Genomic DNA, 8,573 nt, shown 5'->3' with positions numbered 1-8,573 from the left:
ATTGAAGTCAGGCCACGGCAGTGAGAGCGCTGAATCCTAGCCACTAGACCAGTGGCCAGTGTCAAGGCCCTGGCCTGTCAGCTGTGTAGAAATGAATTTCCACATAGAGACAGAAAGTAGTGAAACAAGTAAAGTGTTTATTAGGAGGAAAAGGGTACGTGTGGATAGATTCTCAGAGAGAGAGTTGCGCCCTCATGGTAGCTTGAATCACTTTTATGGGGCATTTCTTCTGGGTTTCCTTTGGCCAATCACCTTGCTTTGCCTGGTTCTGAGTCTGTATTTGGTATATCTGAGGGTCCTCCCCTGTGTGCACATGCATCTCTTAGCCAAGTTGGATTCTAGTGAAGAGGCCTATGGGTAGGTTGGCATCACTTACTATGAGGTGGCACCCCCTCCCTTTTGACCTCCGAGGAGCCTTTCTGTGCATGTGTAGTCGGGAAGGTCTCCTTGACTTGAGAATGAGTAATACGTGATCTTATATCTCTTATCTGGGCAGGGCTTGGCTTCTCCTCTCTCCTGCTAGTTTGGAGTATCTGTCCCGAGGGGACGAACTCTGGCTGTTCAGCTGCCTCACACCTACAGGCCACTGAGAGAGGCCTCAGAAAAACCAATCCTGCACCCTGCCTGCCCACACCTTGAATTCAGATTTCAAGCCTCCAGAATTGTGAGAAAATACATTTGTTTTTTAAGCCTCTCCCTGTATGTGGTCTTTTGTTAAGGCAGCTCTAGCTGACTAATATATTTTGTATCCTTTTTTTTTTTTTTTTTTAAATCTGCTCAGGGTTTTGCACAGGAGGAAGAGCCCTTGGCTTGTGATTTGTCTTTCAAATTTCTGTGGCAAGAAAGTAGTAAGGCCGTTGCTATTTGGAAGGGATGGTAGACTGGAGGAGGAGAGGAAAGACAGTGGGAACCCAGGCGAATTGGTGATAATCATTCTAAATTATCATTCTACTGTCTGCTTTTTTCCCCCCACCATTGTTTGTTCACTCCTGCCTGTTTTTTCTGCTTATGATCACACAGGTTTCTTGCCTTACCTACTCCTCCACCCGATCTTCATTAAGCAACTGTTTGTGTGGTGCAAAGCTTTAGATTCCTTGAACTGAATCATACAGCAAGGACTGGAAGAGCTGGGGGCAGTGACATACTAGACCCCAAAATGACTTCTGACCATACTTGTGTCCCAGAAGGCGAGTGGGGTTTTCGAGGGTTTGTCCCGAGCATGGTCAGTCCAAAGTTATTTCATAGAAACAGCCTCAATATTTACTGAGGCTCTGGCCAGGCTGTTAGCCAAGTGAGCCAAGTGATTGTTGAGCCCACTTTCCATGTTCCTATTAAAAGTCAATTGGAAAAGACAGGATTTCCAAGCAGTTTACAGTCCACTTTATTTTCCTTCCTTTCTACCACCCCATGGTTTTGGTAACTCTGTTACTCTGATTGGGAAAAGTTGTTGTCTAATGATATTAAAATGTACAGGCACTGATAAACTGTGACCAGTTCTTGGCTTTTTGCAAGACTGGGAATATTAAGATGTCATTAAATATTTTATCTCCTTTCCTTCATGCTACAACTTTAATGCTGTGTTCAAAGATCATTACTCTAGTAATGCTGGCAAGCCTCCTCTCCTTTCTGTATAAGAGCGTGTAATATCATTATTGCTCTTTGCTGCCTCCTTTTTTCCATGATATTTCTGTCCCTTACTCCCTCACCCCAAAAAAAGGTCTTATTGAGGGCAAATTATTTTAGGTAGGATATATGTATTATAGGAAGTTATAATTAAAAACAATCTGGACTTTCCACTATTTTTCATGGAAATTGGTAGGGTTTGTCTTAGAGCAAAATGTGTTTTTACAGCCCTGTGTGTTCTGGTTAATGTAAAAGGCTCATTGATTGTGGGGGCTGGTATGCTGAGGTTGTGTAACATATACAGCTTTCAAAGAGTGGGTCTGCAGGGTGGTCATGTGTTTACGTATAAGAAGGGAGAGTTGGGGAGCAGGCTGCAGAAAAGAGACAAAAAGGCAGGTAATAAAACTGTAAGAGACAAGGGGTAAGAAGGAAAACTGTCTGCGGAGCTGTGAGTCACTGGATGGTGTCTCCACGTTTCCCTACCTAGTGATTATTCTTAAGAATGAGAAACATCCATGTGCTACTTCAGGGAGGCTTAGGCATTGCCTTGGTAAAGGTTAAGAAGATGAAAAAACGGATTCAGGTGCTGTTGAGGTCCTGATACAGTCTCCTTAGGAGGCATCTCGAGAGGGAATGCTCTTAGGACTTGACATCCAACAGGGCTGCTCTTGAACAGTTGGCTGTCACTCTCACAACTGCTGGTCCTTCTGTCATTGCTTTGGTCACGGGGAAGCTTGTAGTCACACTCTGGACTCGTCTCTTTCGACCAGGTGGGGTCCCAATGTTGTGCACGTCTGCCCTCTGAGCTTACCTCTGACTTTTACTAGCTTCCTGTCCTCAGTTACCTTTGTCCTGACTCTCTCATCTGTTTCATTCTTTTGTAATGTATATTCTTCTGTAAATTGCCTGAAATCCTTTGTGGATTGAGGTGAGGGTAAATACAAGCAAAGGAAGAAGATGAATTATAGAGTTTCCACAGCCCCTGACAGTTCTGTAAAATAGGACATTGGGAGTTTGGCCATGATGAGGAACTTCTCTTTCCGAAGTATTTTGTGTTTTGCATTTATTAGACACTTGTAGGTATTTCTGGACACTAAACTTGAGCCACATATTCTGAGGTAGGGTCTGACACGATGACAACAGGACAGAATTTTTGCAATAGGTCTGCTAAACAGAGGATGAATGGGCATAATATTTATAGATTAAATAATACATAAAGAGCAAAGGAGAAAGCAGGGAAGAGAAACAACATAAATTTCTACAGTTGGAAAAGAGTTTAAGTTTTGTTTGATCAGTTACAGATAAAGTAATTTTTAAATTCCTAACATTAAACTGCTACTTAATTTTTTTTTTTACCAAGACTGAAACATGTCTTTTGTATTGGAATAATTTAGTAATTTCTAAAAAAAATAAAGACTATCATATTTTCTTCCTTTTAGTGTGTATTTTGAGATGTATTTTATATCTATTCCAAAACTATCAGATCTGAAACCTGAAATCCCATGTTTCTACTCATTCTCTTTCTAAGAACAGATTTCTCCATGACCAATGCGGTATCCCCTGGATGATATCAGTTTGATTTTAACTCATACCAGGACAAAGAGGTAGGTTTTGGCTCACTGTTGGTGACTTGGCATTTCAGCTCTAATTCTGAATTTTATGGAGCACCAGTTTTTTTTCCTTAACATAGAGCAGAGGTAGGGAAGCGCCTTTCACCACTCTCCCATACACCCAGGAGACTCACTGCTGTCAGGCTGCATTCCAATGTACTGTCTCATGGCCTCTCCTGAGATTTCTGGAGTTAATGAAGTAAATCAAAATCTCCGAGCAAAATGATTTCAGTCTCTGGAGGTAGAGTATGCCATGTGGGATGATGCCCAGATAAGAAACCATGATTACATGTCCCAGCGGTAGAAATATTTGCTCAGGGTCTGAGCTGGGGTGGGTGTGAAAACCTTAATCCTGAAATGTAAGAGGCTTTGTGTGCACTTTGTTGAAATGCACTTCTCCAGCCTAAATAATGTTTTAGGCAGCATATTGGCAATACAAGACATCTGAATAGAAGCAATGATGGTATTACTCACAATATACCCCATCACTTAATCTTTAGGGATGTGTGTGCATGAAGCGCATGCTAAAACACACTTAATCTAATCACCTCCGGAGATTGAGAGGCGTGTACTCGTATAAATGTCAAGTCGGGACATAATTTAGCTGATCTCTGGGGTTTATCGTTATTGCCAGACTCGCTCTTTATTTGATCTGGGGAAGCAAATGAAATGTGTCTCTTTGGTTCTAAACCAGGTAAGAGCAGGAGATTAGGATCTGTGAGTTTCTCATTTGGATATGATAATCGTGCAGCCAGCCTTGATTTAAGGAGGGTGCAAGGTCCACTTTTTTTTTTTTTTAACCTGCGCACTTGGGAACAATAGAAAGGAACAAAGGTCAAATGATCTTGGCCTAGCCGTTATCTACTAGTTGGTGGTTTGTCTACTTGACGACATTCCTGGATGTATTAAAGGTAGTGAAGCAGAATTTAATTAAAAAAACAAAAAGTTGTCCTCAAATATTAGAGGGGAAAACTCTTTTTGTGTACACCTGGCCCTGGTCATCGTTCTCTGCTGCATGAGCGCTGAACATCTGACTTGCTGCGTTTGGGATGCTTAGATAAGGGGATCTTATGCAGAAACACAGTGGCCTCTGGTGAAGAAGGTAGTTATTGACCACATGTCAGCAAAATCAGGGCTCCGTTAGGCCTGCTTATTGGGCTGGGAGAGTGCCTCTCGAAGGAGAGTCTAAGACATCCTTGTCAACTGGCATCCTTTGCCCTGCAGGTGACATTTGGCGACGTCTAGAGACACTTTTGGGGGGATGGGTGTTACTGGCATTTAGTGAGCAGAGGCCAGGGAGGCTGCTAACCATCCTACAATGCCAGGGACAGTCCCCCACATCAGTAAGTTGTCTGGAGTAAAATATCCATAGTGCTGAGGTTGAGAAACTTTGGTCTCGTGGAACATTTATATTCCCTTTCCTTACGTATAGCTTTTACTGAACGAAATGAATGAATTAAAAAAAAGAGAGAGAGAGAGAGAGAGAGGTTTGTCCCATCTTTCTAAATGAATGCAAGTTCTGTGATAACTGGGTTATTAGTATTCTAGATGCATAAAATTTCAGCTGTGCACTCTTTCCATTGTATCACTAAGCAGCAAAGCAAAAATATTATCCTGAAATTGCAGAGCATACATATATTTCTAATGGTGTGAAAGAAGGAAAAAAAAAGCTTACAGAGGTCCTGTTCTAGTATGAAATAGACATCCAAAATCTCATCCTTAATCGCATCCTTAATCCTATGACCCTTAAAATACATTTTTAGGTGGGTATCGTTACAATAAGCTGTTCCAATCATGTCAGTATTCATCAGGATATATTTTAACTTCCTCTGTGTGTAGACCCAGAAGGGAACATTTTTAGTATGATGGGATATTGCATAAAGCAGTTGATGCCTTGAAAATGGATCATTTCATAAACTGGTGCTGTAAATATTTGTGTTCAGTACACCAAGTTTCGGTTGGCGGGTCCCTCCACTCCTCTGCCTGTGTTGAGGCCACACAGTTCTTCTTCAGGCTCGGCCTCTGCAGAAACGGCTTGCTGCGTAATCTTCTGTTGCTTGGCAAAGACTTAAAATAACCAACAATTCCTTCTAGCCCTAGTTGTAGGGAAATTAGTTCCCTTCATAGGTACCTGTCTTGAATAACTGACTTCTAAAATGGAATAGCTTTTTTCCTTTTTCATTTGTTTTGATACTGCCTTTTGGTTTTGAAAGAAATTATTTGTACCTAGCAGCTACAGCTCCATAGTGTAAGCCAGTAGGCATTTATGTGATTGCTTTATTTATTTAATTTTTTAAACTATCTTAACTATTTCTATTTACTTATTTATACTGAAGTATAGTTGATTTACAAGTTATATTAGTTTCAGGTGTACAACATAGTGATTCAAAAATTGTTTTATAGATTACACTCCATTTAAAGTTATAAAATATTGGCTACATTCCTGTGCTGTACAATATACCCTTGTAGCTTATTTATTTTGTACACAGTAGTTTGTACCTCCTAATACCCTTCCCCTATCATGCCCCTACATGATTGTTTTAGACAGTGTTGATACTTTTTAGCCTTTTTTTTTCAAGGACTCTAGCATCTGCTGGCTTATTTTAATCCTAAAGGCTGAAATGGTGTGAAATCAACCTGGAAACCTCTGAGGTGACCAGTGTTCCTTAGTATCTTATGTGGAAAACAGCATAAGTTCATTTACCTTTATCCCAATGATAAAGAAACTTGGGCCAATTAAATGACTCAAAGAGGGAGGCAGCATGGCTTAGTGTTTACAGAGACTGGTTTTGGAATTGTGGCTCTAAAATGCAGTGAATTATGGGGATATTGAGCAAGTTACTTAATTTAAATGGACCTCGAGTATCTTCATTTATAGAATGGAGATCATAATATCACATAGGTGGTCGTGAGGTTTAATAAGGGCCCAATAGATGGCAGCTTTGAGAAAATGAGAGATGCAGATGCCATTCATCGGAGATCTTCTCCTCCACTACCTTCCTTCCTTACATTGGTCAGCATTGAGAGCTGGGTACCAAGTCTTGCACAGCCTGGTCTTCTCTTCCCTAGAGCCACTGAGAAATTGGCAACTTACTCTTCTTCCACTCTTGATCGCAAATTCTTATGACTGATATCTGCTAAAGGGTAGAAATCCTAAGCCCTTCCAGGTACTGAAGAGCTGGCCTGTCTTTACACCCCAGTTTCCCTATAACCTGCATGATATCTTGGTGAGCTGGAGTCAACCAATCTCTTCTCCCCAGCCTTCCAGGTCCCCAGGTTTTATCTCTGCTTGTTCTGCTTATCCCAGAGCACTCCCAGAACCTGATCATCTTTTTCACCATGCTCGGGTGGTGGGCCTTGTTTCTTTCTGACATGATCAGGAATCTGGTGATCCTGAAAGATCTGCCTGGCATCTGAGGATGCTCTCTTATCTTCCACCCTGTACTTCCAAGGCCAGTTCTTTCTCCTGTTCCTTATCTTTTTTTGGTGGAGGAGGCAGGTAACTGGTCTGTGTTGTCCCATGTTTGGATGTAATTGATAATTTGAAGCTGCTTCCCTAATTGGAAGCTTTGGCTACCAGTTTTCCCCTATCTTGTCATTAAGGCCTCAGCCTCTTTCTTCTTGGTGACTGGAAGGATGGTGTGTGTGCGGTTTTCTTAATAAGAGATAGAGGTAACTCTGTAACATTGTCAGCAAGCTACCAGATTGTAAGCATTTTGGATAGGAATGATGGTTTGACCATCGTTTTATCCTTAGAGCCAATGATGAAGAAGGTATGGGATAGATATTTGCTAAATGAATGTAGGGAAATGCAGATACATTAGTCTCTTATTTGATGTTGTACTCGTTTGGGATGTTGAATGTTCTTTGGGGGAGGCATGGAGTAGGTAGGGTGTATGAGAGGGATGGCAGGAGGGAGGTATATAAGTCAGAACACTAAGGCCCATGTGCTATTTAAGGCAGGTAAAATCTATATGACAGATAATGGGAAGCCACTACAGAGATTTTAGCTGAGGAATGATATCTAGTTATTAAAATGTATCGATAATGCCTAATTATTGCCTTGAAATCCTTAAAAACATTCAGAGAAAATTATTTTGAATTGACGTTCAGTTAAAATAGTTATATTTCTGTGTAGTGCTTTTACAAGTTATGAAATGAATGAAATGAAATCAAATGACAGAAACTGTGGCCGGCATGCAGAGCTATGGATGCAGAAGCCCCTTTCTTTGGTCTCAGATTGTACCTTTCTCTTTTTTCTGATACCTGAGCTTTTGGACCTTTGAAAGGAATTTACTTGTGGAAACTGAGGGCTGAATTGGTTCTAGGATGCCGAATTTGCTCATGGGGAGTTGTGGGGATTATGCATTACATTAGAGTGCAAATGACGCTTTGCTAACAGGAGAACCCATATGCAGGAAGATTGTGTTGTCCTCCTAATCATTCACTTCAGCGATTCTTGAACTCGCAAATCTTTATTTTAATCTAGACTGCAGCCCATCTGCACAGAAGAGGTAGTAAAATCGTTAAATGAATTCATATGCACACTCTTTAATTTATTATTGGTTGTAATGTTGACATTATCGTATTTCATGTAGGGAGAAGAGTATAATAATTGCACTAACAATTTATATACGTGTGCCTTTTCAAGAATTAGCAATTTTATAGTAATGGCCAAGAATTATTTTCTTAAAACAAACGTGTTATTGCTATTATAAGACTTTATGCCCTTTGTACTAATTACAGTTTTAGTAAGAAATTGATTTGGAGTTCCCCGTATTTTCTTAGAATCTCAAACGTATTAGTTTTACCAAGAATATCATGTTTTACTACATTTTTTTGCAAGATTATAGGATGATGAATTTTTATATGAATTGGAAATAATCGTTTTTGGTCATTTTTTTACAAGCTATGCAAAAATGCCATTTGATATGTTTTCAAGACTCTTTTAACCGCCCCCCCCAGGCGGATCCAGAGAATACAATAAGATTATCTGGACTATATCTTTAAATGTTTTGCTTTGTTTGCAAGCATATTTAGTAGTAAAAACTTGTAAACGATGAAGACATTTCCCCATGTAACTGGCTCCTAAAATGTTACTAAAGAAAATTATTTATATTGAATACAATTTTCTTATTACAAATATTTTATTTAAAATGAGATAATCTAAGCTACAGTTTATGCAAAACCACTTAGAGCCCTTTAGATTGACCTCTGATCAGTCTGGCTGTCATGACCCCAGGGAACAAGAGCAAGCTCTAACCCGTGTGCCCTGGGGGCTGTGCTTGTCACAGGCTCCTGTCCCATCCTTTGGGGCCACTGCCTAGTAGTGCATGAGCC

This window comes from Monodon monoceros, unplaced genomic scaffold (assembly GCF_005190385.1).
Source record: "Monodon monoceros isolate NGI ecotype Baffin Bay Population unplaced genomic scaffold, NGI_Narwhal_1 Super_Scaffold_1, whole genome shotgun sequence".
NCBI classification, from domain to species: domain Eukaryota; kingdom Metazoa; phylum Chordata; class Mammalia; order Artiodactyla; family Monodontidae; genus Monodon; species Monodon monoceros.
This window is presented reverse-complemented; position numbering follows the sequence as displayed.